The sequence below is a fragment of the Camellia sinensis genome, unplaced genomic scaffold (genome assembly GCF_055761805.1).
Source record: "Camellia sinensis isolate YWXY unplaced genomic scaffold, ASM5576180v1 Unanchor4, whole genome shotgun sequence".
Taxonomy (NCBI): Eukaryota; Viridiplantae; Streptophyta; class Magnoliopsida; order Ericales; family Theaceae; genus Camellia; species Camellia sinensis.
Genome location: NW_028129277.1, coordinates 10,012,696 through 10,025,592, shown reverse-complemented (window position 1 = coordinate 10,025,592; position 12,897 = coordinate 10,012,696).

Below are 12,897 nucleotides of genomic sequence, written 5' to 3'. Positions count from 1 at the left end.
CTAGCAAGAACCCTCAGACTTCGAAGTACCTGCCTCGAGGGCGCAGAGTCTTTTATGCCCTCTACATGCCTTTGTCTAGGGCATTTCAAATTTTGGCTAAAAAAGGGCATCTTAAACCCCTCGAACCTCGACCTCTCCCGAAGAATCTCCCTCTTACACATGATGCTACCTTGTACTGTGCATACCATTAGCAAACCGGTCACAGCACCGACGGTTGTTTCCGCCTTCGCCACGAAGTGCAAGATTTGATCGACAATGAGGTCATCCTCCCACCTACCTCAGCAAAGTCTGTCACCACTGAGTTGTTGGACTTCGAGGATACTACAAGTATGTGATTAGGGGTTGGACCACTTGCGGGCGGCGCTCGGTGTATTTCAGATGTGGCGTTTGGCACACACTGTTGGGAGCATTTGCGAATGCAGTTTTGTAATTTCTGGCTTGGGTTTTGAGTCAGTTCTTTGTTTTTGTTTTGAATCTGTCTCATTGTCTTGAGTCAGTCTTTTTGCTCAAAGGTCTGTCTTGTTGTATCGAGTCAGTCCCATTGTATAGAATGTCAGGTGATTCCGGAGTTGTTGCCTCGAACATCATTTTTTTTGTAATTATCTTTTGCTTTCTTTTTTGAGTCTGTCTCTGCTGTGGAGCCAGTTGCAACCAGGGAAATCTGAATGAAACGGCTGCGACTATCATGTTTTCTGTGTTTATTACTACCTTGAGCTAGTTGTGCCAGAGGATTTGAATGAAACGGCGGAGCATCTCACTTACTCTTCTGCACCCCAAACTCATTGCATTGACCTAAGTTTTTCAAAACTTTTTGAACACTGCGGTGATGAAAATAAAGAGGAAGGAATTCCTCGGGTTTTGCAAAACTTTGATCAAACTGAGAGAAAGAGAGGCATGCTAAGCCCTTAATGATTGAAATCATGTTTGTTAACGTGAGTACTAAGAAGGACCTTAGCTTGATCCAGATTGGTTCCGCACTATCTTCAGCGCGAGCGATTTGTCGCTTTCTTAAAAACTTTCAAACACAAAATGTTTTGCGCAATCCTGCGAAGACCTGTGTGGAATCGCTCTTGAGATTGTACAGCTTAGGATCGCTCTCAGCCTCGAGACTTGAGCCCTTGCTTTCAAACCTTGGACCTTGGGTTCAGACTGTTCAACAATCAACCGCAATGCAAGACCTGTCTGGCCGGATTTGAAGTAGCCCTCAAACAAGAGGCACCAAAGTCAGATCAAGAAGATCAGACCTCATCAGAAGAAGCTTGTGAAGCTAGAACAGAAGCGCCCCCCGAACTAGGGGCAAAATTGTCCGATGTGCTCGAAGAGTCGAAGATGGATCTTTCTGTAAATCAATACAACAGCCACTCTCCTGAATACGGATGGCTTCAAAACCCTAAAACCATTTGACATGAACTTGTTACACTTTTACCCTTTGAGAGGCTCACTGGGCCGAAAACCCAGAAGGGCGACCCAGGCAAAAGTTAGAGCAAGAGAAAAATACAAAAAGAAGGAAAAGAAGAAAAAAAAAAAGAGAAAAGAAAAAAATGCAAAAAAAAAAAGAGAAGAGAAAAGAAGAAAAAAAAGAAAAAGGGATGAAAAGATACTAAAAAAGAGAAGAATTGAAAAGAAAAAGAAAAACAAAGCTCGCAAGGTTGAAAACCCAGAAGGGCGGCCTTGGCAAAAGTTAGAGCGTAGAAGGTGAGGGTCAATACACGAGTGAACCCAAACCGGAACTACGTAAGGCTTGATTCCCATGTTTGGGATACGTAGGCAACTTCATCCTGAAGTCCAGCCCCACGCACTTTCAAAGTGACTATGTCCATATATTGGTTTTGACCATCTTCGTCTTCTCTGTATCCGAGAGTTTGGTTGCGATCATCACTAATGAAGACTGACTACAGTATACTACGGCATTATCCAGACAAGGGGCAACTTTCCGTTGCCATGAGTCGCCGTCCAAACCAGGGACAACTTCCCATTGTCGTGCTGTGCCCTCTGAGACAAGGGGCAATTTTCCATTGCCTCCGATCCGAGGTTGTGCATCTCGAGAGTAGGTTCCGTGCTCGTTGAGCAGTGGCCCTTCGCAAAAAATGGTTTTTGAGAATTTTTACTGAGGTTGATTAATTTTCGCGAAAATTATTCCATCTTTTCCAAAACTGGACCATTTTCTTGGACCCAAAAAAGGAAAATTTTCAGTGCTCATAGCCTGACTTGCATGATTTTAAATCAAAAATCGAACAAACATGTTAATCTAACTCTCATTTCGATCAAAATTATTTTAATAGAAAACCAAAACAAAAAATGGTCAAAATAATGAATTAGGGGCATAGTTGAGTCAGGTTTTCTGTCTTTTCTCCCTTTATCAATGCACTTACCAGAAAGGGCATCATACTTTCCAAAAAGGGCACAGCTGAAGCTGTCATTAAAGGGTTGAAAGCTCTCTCAACCTCCGAGCAACGAGGTATCGAGCCAAGTGCGAAGCGCGGACCGGAATGGATCAAGATACTCCATTCCCTTATCAGGAACATCGACTAAATGTCACCGGAGGAAATAGCTGCGAGCTAACAGTGTTGGGCATGAACCCACAACCTCTTGTTTATTCACCGACCATACCTGGGGAGGGAGGAAAAATGAGAGATTGAAGAACAGAGAGATATGCGATGAGAGAAAAAGTAAGAAAAGGGTTTTGAGAGAAAAAAACCGAGCCTGAGGGCCGAGTGATGTGAGAATCACAGATAAGAAGGGTGGGAAGCAATACTCGAAGAAACTGGCTCCTTGTGATCTGAGGTCTCTCGCCTTTGTAGCACGTCTGTGTCTCGTGTCTTTTGTTTTGTTTACCTCAACTCTTGTTTTGAGTCAGTTCCGGGCGTGTCTCATTGTGTTTAGGTTGTTTACCTTTTGTTTTTCGTTATTGAGTCTTTTTCACTATGTTCAGTCGTAGGCTCAATACCCGGTTGAAAACCCTTTTCTCAAATCGTTTTGTGCTCAGAGTGCTGTGTCATTCTCCACATTTCTGCAAAACAGGTTTGGTTCTTTTGTAACACCGCAGGGGTTCAACCTGGGTCACTTGGAAACAGTGAACATATGGGTTCCAGATTGCATCTGAGCGTGTTTCAGCTTCAGCAGCTTCCACCTTTGTATTCCGTCTTTTCAGATTGGACTGTTTGTTCAGGATCCGCCGTGTGCAAATGAACAGAATATTGTGTTATAGGCTATGAGTTCAGAATGAGCAGTGTTCAGAACAAGCAGTGCGTTGTATGAGCTGTGTGGATCCGCTGTGTGCAGAATAAACCAAGCAATGTGTTAAGGGCTGTATGTTCAGAATGAGCAGTGGGTTATACAAGTTGTTTTATTAATAGCTGGTTCGTTACCTGGTTATTGCAGTACAAGTGTTTGATTTTCAGACAGGAGATCAATCTCATTTACATTGAGGTGTAATATGATGCAATGCAATGCGTAGTATGAAATTTACAAATATAACACTTTTTCAGACAAAAAGTTTGTTTCATTTCATCATCTTTTCAAGTACACAATTTTGGAGAAAAAAAAAAAAAACCTGCCCGCGGCAGTACAAGGTACTCAAGCTATCAACAAAAAGTAAAGCAAAACAAAAAAGAAAAGTAGTAGAAATCTGGATCAGCGTCAAATGGTCTCAGGCCTGAAGGTCTGTCCTCCTCCTCTTCTTGGACGAAGGTCCAAGAGCATCGTCATCAATACCACCATCTGAGCCCGAGCTCGAGCTCGAGCCATCGCCAGTCTCCTCCTCGGGCGACTCTGCCTCCGCCTCCTCCTCGGACTCATCATCATCATCTGGGACTGGTGCTCGAGAGCTGCTCCCAACATGAGTGCGCCCCGCTTTGGTGCGGGGATGTACTGAGCCACCTCGCCCTCCTCCTCGGGTAGGAACAGAAGGCCCAGCTGGAGCACCTCCTGCAGCCGACATGTAACAACCCTCACTTCAACTTAGTCATACTTGCATACATTTATGTATGATCTTGTTTTGTTATGTGCATTTGCAAATCTTGTCTTGTTTTACTTGAGTGTTTTCTTGCATACTTTGTTCTTGCCTGGTGTGTTACCAAGGTCATCTTAAGCCTAGACACCTTGGAACCTTTCTACACTTAGAACTATCTTGTAACCACTTCGGTTGACCTCCATCTTCACCCTGGCATATTGGCCGAGATGTCATTATATAGGCCGAGATATGTATTATCTAGGCTGAGATGTTACCTTTGCACCTTAGTGATCTTGTCCTGGAGTGGTATGACCTAGACCAAGGTGTGGCATATCTAGGCCAAGGTGTGGCACAGCTTAATCAAGTGTTGTCCCTCCTAGCCGAGGTCATTGTCACCTTAGTTGCCGAAGTTTTGTCCTTAGCCGATGTCATCACTTGCCGGAGTGCCTTACCGAGTAGCTTGCTAGATACACTTTGTCATGGTCTTGTCTTGTCAAGTCAGTCACCTTTTTTAGTAGAGCCAATCAGCCGATGCCACGTGTCCCAGCAGAGGGTTAAGTCAGTGACTGTCGAGAAAACATATCATTTTGTATCAAATCTTGTCTTTTAGAGAGAGAGGCTCTAGGAAGGAGAAGGAGAAGTTTTGAATATGAGAGAGTGAACTTCCAAGCTTGATCGTTGGAGTTTGAACCGTTAGATTCAAGTTTTGAGGTTAGAATCTTAACCTACTCTTGTTGTTCTTATTGATCATCTAGCTGCATTGCACGATCAAACCTGTTCTGCACGTCATGCATTGATTTAAAGTTGGTTTTAGAAAGAGAAAATGATTTTCATGTGTTCTTGAAGAAAAGTCTTGTTTTGATCCGAAAGTTTGCATCTAGAACCATGTTTTTGTGTTTGTTTTCGTAAGATCTTCGAGTATGGGTACCTAGGTCCATGATTTCGGATTCTTAGCATGAAATCTCAGATTTTGTAATAGCAAGTTTTAATCTTTGCATTCATCTTCCTCATGTTCATGTTTTTCATGTTCGTCATGTTCTTCAAGAGAGGGAAACCCAGATTTTCCCGACTTCATTTCCTTGACTGTGGCCATTGAGGCCACACCTCGGCAAGGAGGTGTGGGACCTCGGCCTAGACCTGGTGGTTGCCCAGCTTGTTTTCCAGCGATAAGAAACTGTGTTTTGACTTGATTTGACTTAGTTTTTGAAGAATGCCGAGGCCATTTGCATGCATGCAAGACTTGTTTTGAGAGGTGCATTCAATAGACTTTGCCATGTGTTTGTAGGACTGGGACTTGCCTTGACCCCAACGTTTGAAGAACTATGTGAGTGGTATTTTTAATAAAGCTATGTTATCAATGTTTTGATGAGCTTTACTTTGCTTTGTTTTGAAAAGTATTGTTAAGCATGAATGATTGTCCCTATTTTGTATATTAAGCATTATCTTGTTTTGATGACCTTCTCGGAAAGTCCTTAGTGCTAGGGGACTATAATGCAACTGCACATTTTGTTTTGAAAGTCCCTTGTGCTGGAGGACTCTAAACTTTCACAGCACATCTTGTTTTGAAAGTCCCTCGTGCTGGAGGACTCTAAACTTTCGCAGTACTCTCGTGTTAGAGGGCTACGGGCCTTTGTAACATAGGTCCTTTGTGCTAGAGGACTTTAAACTTTTGTAGCACCCTTGTTTGAGATATTTTCCTTGCTTTGTTTTGTTTTGCCACTGACGGTTTACCGCGTGGGTTTGTTGTCCGGAATGTCATCATTTGTAATATGTTGATGCTAGTAAGTATCCCTTGAAGCTTTGAAGATTTGCTAGATGGACGAGGTCCATCCCTTGTTATATAAAGTTTTGATATGTATTTGTTTTGAAAAGACTTCGGCTATCATTCATGCAAACCCCTTTATTATTTATATCATTCACTGAGTATCCAAGCTCACCCTCTTTATATATATGTAGGTGATGAGCAAGAAGGTGATGACGCTTAGATGTGATTCGTGAGCTTATTTTGGATTTTTGTTATGTCGGGTTGACTTGTATTTACGTCGACAGTCTTGAAAATTGTGCTTCTTGGCTCGTAATACTTGTATTTTGCAAACGTCGGCTTGAGAAGCCTTTTGATCAAGATGTAATTTGTACTTTGCTTCTTTTGTAATTAAGTTGTAACATATGTGAAGATGTTTGCTATTTCATTTGACTTACGCACAGCTCTTATGGACTAATCTGATTTGTATGTATTACTTCCGTACTTGTGAGCCCCATATATTTTTACTCTGTTTGTGTGTGAATTTTGTAAGTGGCCTTCGGTAATCTTGGATTACTGGCCATCACGGCACCATCCTACTAGGGGCAGGTTGGGCTCGTGACATGACATCTGGAATGGAGACTGAAAAGCATAAATGGCAAACGCATCAGTATGCTACACAAAACAGTGTATCAGTATAGAATGCAGTGTGTGAGTACAGTGTACGAATACTGTGGGCAGTGTATCAGTACAGAATGCAGTGTATAAGTACAGTGTATGAATGCTGTGAACAGTGTGTTAGTACAAAATGCAGTGACTGAGTGCAGTGTATGAATGCCGTGAGTAATGCTGTGAACAGTCTATGGGCTACAGTGTATCAACCATGTTGGTAGCACGATGCATCAGATTATGCGTGAAACAGATTATGCACAGTTTGAGATTGTGGTTGAAAAAGAGCTTACTGGGATACCGTAAATGGCCAACAGGTCGAAGCTCCGCTGTAGCATCCCCATCATTGAGGCGTTCAACTCCAGGGACTGGCGAGTATACTCGGAGGAAGCCTGCAAAAGTGTACATCAGTATTCTGCGGAATATCAAACGGAATGAAATGAAATGACTGTACCAAATGCAGTAGTATATACCGGAAGCAAGTCGTAGAAACCGACTAGCTCATGATCAGCCGGAGGGGGAGCAAAGGGGATCTGATACATCTCCCCACTCTGTCCTCTGCATGTCATCGTCGTGGGCAGTCCTGGCCAACTAGCCCCCTGTCCTCTCCGAGCCCCACTCCTGCCACGAACCTGCGCCACCCTCGGCGCTCCTGCTCCCGCTCCTGCCCTAGCCGCCGATGCCCCTGGTCTCTCTCTCTCAGCTCGACGGCCACTGCTCAAAGGCCGCATGATGTAGGTCTGGACGTACTCTGTGTAGTCGCCCTCGCCCCTGAAGCCCTCAACATCCCAGCCGATCGTGTAATCGGCCATCTCCTCCAGGGTGTACCTCTTTGTGTCCCTCGTATGGACAGGGGGCTGACCTGGAACTATCTGCTCTGGTAAACCCAGGGTCTGGCGCAGGAAGCGCTCGCCCAGGTACCAAGCCCAATAGACCAGGCCCTCCAGCAAAATCCTGAACCAGGCGGTCTCCTCAGCACCGACAAACCACTCCCGAACCGCAGCTGGCAATGGAGCCCAGGGCTGCCAGCTGATCTGAAAGTGATATGCAGTCAGTTATCTACTGTTATTGAAAATACAGTGCAAAGCGAAGCTTGAAATAAACTCTAAAGTTGAACATACCTCTGCGGCGATGATGGTGTCGAAGTAGCGACCAAAGAATATGAACGACTCCCGGGGTCTCCGCACGCATCTCACATCAAAGCGGCGGGAGAAAGGAACGCCGAGAGGGGTCTCCTCGTCAGGTACTGGGGCAAGCCTCGGGAAGTAGGCGTAGACCCACAACTGCAGAGCAAATACCAGTGTGCTTATCAGATAAAGTAGAATGCAGAATAAAGCAGAATGCAGAATAAAGCAGAAATGGCAGAACCGTGTATTGTGCAGAGTGTACAGTATGCGCAGTATGCAGTCGGTGTAAAGCATTGCATGTTTGCAATGTGTGCAGTGTACAGTTAGTTGGCAGCAGATTGTGCAGTATGTGAAGTATTGTGCAGTATACAGTCAGTGTAAAGCAGATTATATGTGTGCCATGTGTGCAGTATATGAAGTGTGATGCGCAGTGTGTGCGGTGTACAGAGTACAAATAATGTAGAGCAGAAATGTAAAACAGAGAAAGAAGATGTACCTCCCAAGCCCGCTAGTAGCCTCCGAGCAACTGTCCACTGAGGCGAGATGATGAACTCATGTATCCATAGAGTGTGGCCAAGGCTGCCCCACCCCAGTCGTAGCGCAGGATCTGTGTGATGTCCACCAAAGCGCTCAGTAGACAGAGAGGCACGATGTTTACCCGGTCGGCGAAGAGGGTCGTCCCCAGCAAGAACATGAGGAAGCCGCGTGCATACCGCTCCGTTTCCTCTTGAGCCATCGGTGCCTCCTCAGCTAAAGCTGGCTGAATCCGGAAGTGGTCCTCGAACCACGAGTATCTGACGATGCCTGGACGAGCAAGAGGTGGTATACATCTGAGCGGCGTCTCACTCGTCCATGTCTGTGTCAAAGGGGATCGGATCACCCCCTACCCTGATGCCGGTGAGCATCGATAAGTCATAGGGAGTCATCGTCATGTCTCCCGTGGCAGAGAAGTGAAAGGAGTCGATGGTGTCCCACCACCTCTCCACCAGAGCGGCAAAAAGAGGCCTGCTCGCGGTGAGGCGTGAAAGTCCTCTACAAAAGGTGCCGAAGCCGGCCTGGTCGACAATGTGACGGACTGCGTCCGGTAGCCCCATGTACCAATCTCGGGTGGCGACGTTCCCATACCCCCGGAAGGCATGGGAATCCCCCTGTATTCAAAAGCAAACAGTTGCGAAGCAATATTCAATGTACAGTTTTAAAGAGCATTCAGAATTGGTAACAACGCAGCGTGTGTGCACATGTTCAGATTCAAACAGACATCGGGTGCTGGTGTGCTCGCAGTGAACTACAGCATATGATGTGTCAGTGTATTTGAGTGGTTCAGCACAGATATAGCGTGTGCACGTGTTCAGATTCAAACAGACATTGGGTGCTGGTGTGCTCGCAGTGAACTACAGTATATGATGTGTCGGGGTGTTTGAGTGGTTCAGGGCAAATACAGTGTGTGTGCGCATGTTCCAATTCAAACAGATACCGAATACAGGTGTGTTCACAGTCAACTACAGCATATGGTATATCGGTGTATCCGGATCAAACAGTTAAAGGCAGAATCGACTATGGCAGTTAGGTATTCTACTTTGCAGAAAATGAAACGGGGAAGAGTATACCTCGGAAGCGCCGTATGAAAGCGGCGTCTCTGGCTCACGCAGAAGCAGCTCTGATGGCACCCTCCTATCAAAACTCCTGAACTGGCGAAGTCCGTCAGGAGGCAGCACATGAATCGCCGGTTTGTATGCCGCCGGATCAAACGGCCGGATGTGAAGCGGCAAGAGCTCGGCCTCTGGGTCCATATCCATCTCCGGGGGAGCCCCACCGCCTAGAAGATTGTCTGCCATCTCAGAAAGAGTGTGAAAGTGGCCGGGAATGTGAAAATCGGGCGAAAATATGAAAAGTCAACTTAAAAGTTAACCCCGAGAGGGCGAAAAATGACCGAAAAGGTCGAGGTGCGAAAAAGGCACAGAGATCGAGAAAAACTCGAGGGAAACAAGCCCGGAGTTGTGAAAATCGAGAAAAAGGGACCGAAACGAAGATTCGTTCGGTTCAAAACGTGCGAAACGATGAGGTGTTCGCGAATCGAATGTCAAAATGGGCTTTAAAACCAAGGAAAACAGAGAATAGAAGGAAGAAAAATGACCTACAAGAAGAGGGGAAGAGATTTCGAGCAAGGAGGAAGTGAAGAAATAGGGCTAGAGGCCCTATTTTAAAAGACCCGTACCGAAATGTCCAAACTGCCCCGATTTAGGCAGATTTGGCCTTTCGGCCACACTGTTGGCCGATGGATTTGTTTTGAGGCCGATGGATGGCCGGTGACCTCCCCCGATGGCCGGTGAACCTCCTACACCTTTGATTGGGTCTTTGATGTGGTTTGGGGCCTCCATTGCTCAACACAGTGCAAGAGGGTGCATTTCTGAAGCTCAACCGGACTCCGTTTTGACTCCGGACCGTGTTTTCTGTTCATAGCACTCGAATACGTGCGCGGCATATCCTTTTTGTATCCTTTTGTCTCCTGAGAGATTCGAAAGTTTCCCCACGTGCATACGTTACAACGCTTTGTCGTAAACGCGCGTTGAGTTATACGTCATTCCACTCGCATTGTCATGCGCATGCCATACTTGCATTAGTATGCATCTTCTTTATGTCGCATTGTCATGCGCACTTCACATGCATTGTCATACATTTCGAGCGACTCGTGTCGTCACACATTCAAGTTCACATGCATTGTCATGTATTTCAAGAGACGCGCGTGGTCGCGCATTCAAGGTCATGTGCATTGTCATGCCTTTCAAAAGACACACGTCGTCGTGCATTCAAAAAATAAATACATGCATCATCATGCACTTTTCATGCATTTTCAAAAAAACAAAACAAAACAAAAAAACTTTGCATTATCATGCATTACACTGTTAATAGTGCATATGTCATGCATTACACTGTATATAGTACATATGTCATGTATCTCACTGTAAATATTGCATTTACATACATTCCATCGCATATATTGTATATATTGCATTGTAGCTTGCATGCATTCATTGCATCACTTCCATCTATGGCTTGCGCCTTTCTATGTTGATCTTGGTCTGGTATGTGCCCGAACTCTTCGCGTTGAAGCACGGTTATGATATTATGTGTATGCACCTAGTGTTGTAGGTGACGGCACCGTTTTCGTGTAAACGTGGTCTGTATGTGTCCATGCCTTTCCTAGGCAAGATACGTTTTGGCCGCAGGCCTTATCTATTCAATCCATCGCATATTATATATATTGCATTGTAGCTTGCATGCATTCACTGCATCACCTCGATCTATGGCTTGCGCCTTTCCAGGTTGAGCTTGGCCTGGTATGTGTCCATATTTTTCACGTCGAAGCACAGTTATGATATTATGTGTATGCGCCTATTCCACTGCTGGTATTGTGGTTTGAGGGTGACGGCACCGTTTCTGTGTTAGACGCGGTTTGTATGTGTCCATGCCTTTCCTAGGCAAGACACGGTTTGGCCACAGGCCTTTTCCACTGCATCCGTTGCATTTTCCCCAGCAGGTTGCATTGTACATAGCATTCATTGTATATAATGCATCGTACATAGTATCTATCCATTGCATATTGTATATATTGCATTGTAGATTGCATGCATTCATTGCATCACCCTCGCCCACGGCTTGCGCCTTTCCTTGTTGAGCTTGGACTGGTATGTGCCCGTAATTTTCGCGTTGAAGCACGGTTATGATATTATGTGTTCGCACCTAATGTTCAAGGTGACGGCACCGTTTCCGTGTTAAACGTGGTTTGTATGTGTCCATGCCTTTCCTAGGCAAGACACGGTTTGGCCGCAGGCCTTATCCACTGCATCCATTGCATTTTAGCTTGTAAATATTGCATTGTGCATAGCTTGCGTTGTCATGCATCTTTCCTTACATGCATTGTAATGCATTCTTCCTTACTTTGCATATGTCATGCATTCATTGTAAATAGTGCATATGTCACACATTCATTGTATATAGCTTGCATTGCCATGCATGCATTGTATTGCACATAGTTTAGTATTGCATGCATCATTCATCTATGGCTTACACCTTTCCATGTTGAGCTTGGTCTGGTATGTGCCCATATTTTTCACGTCGAAGCACAATTATGATATTATGTGTACGCGCCTATTCCACTACTGGTATTGTGGTTTGAGGGTGACGGCACCGTTTCTGTGTTAGACGCGGTTTGTATGTGTCCATGTCTTTCCTAGGCAAGATACGGTTTGGCCGTAGGCCTTATCCATTGTATATATTACATTGTAGTGTAATTTGTTGCGTCCTGCATTTAGGATGACGGTCTTTCCTCAGCAGGTCATTTCCCCACTTATGTCATTCCACCCAATTACTTGTTCTTGTGTCCGTCTACATTACTCATGGTTCTGCATGTGTACGCGCCTATTCCACTGCTGGTATTGTGGTTTGAGGGTTGCGGCACCTTTTCTATGGTAGACGGACTTTGTATCTCCATCATCCTTATGACATTTGTGTGGTTTTGAACCGCTTCTGGTTTGATCATGTTTCAATTGCATTGCATATCATTTGCATTGTTTATATATAGTTTTGTATATATTGCATTATCATTTTGCATCCATTCCGCATTGTTATGCGTTGTCACACATAGGTTGCATTGTCATGCACTCATTCACTTGCGTTGTTACGCAACTTAGACTGCATTGTTATGCATATTGCTAACGATATCGTACTTGTTAAGTTTTCTTTCTCTTTCAGGCACGATATTGTATGTACGGTTCATTTGAAGCTGGTGCAACCAGACGAGCCGCACAGGTATTGTATTCTCCGTGTGAGATGTATCGAGAATTGAATAATTCTCTTACATCCTTTCTGCATTGTAATGTAGCTTAGATTACTTAAAACTCTTGCATGTTATGCTTCGTTATAGCTTTCTTTGCATGATTATGAGTTATGTTCGGTTTCTTGCATTGTCAGTTGTATTTTGCCCCTGCCTTCGGGCGCATATCTTTGTTTGTAGCTTGTATGCTTTGTCTAAGTCTTCGACCTTGTCAAAAATGGATCGTCTCTGGGCTTTGACATTCACTCCCGTCATTGTTATGACTTTCGAGTTCTGTCAAAGAGAGGCAACTGTAGACACCTCATTTTTGACTGTCCTCAAGACTTGGGCGTCACTGTTTGAACACTCGGTGATCATCCATGTTCGTGTTCGTCTTGAGTTCTCGGAGGTCTCGGCCACGCGCCTTGCCTAAAGATTGCTCGACTCAATTGTTTTGTGCTTGGTTTTGCACCAAACACTTGTGTTTTTGCTTTGGAGGATAGGGAATGGCTTGTTGGCCACCTCCACACCTCACCGGCCATGGCTTGAGGCCACCGGCCATTGTTTTGTTGCCATCGGCCATATATTTGGCCGG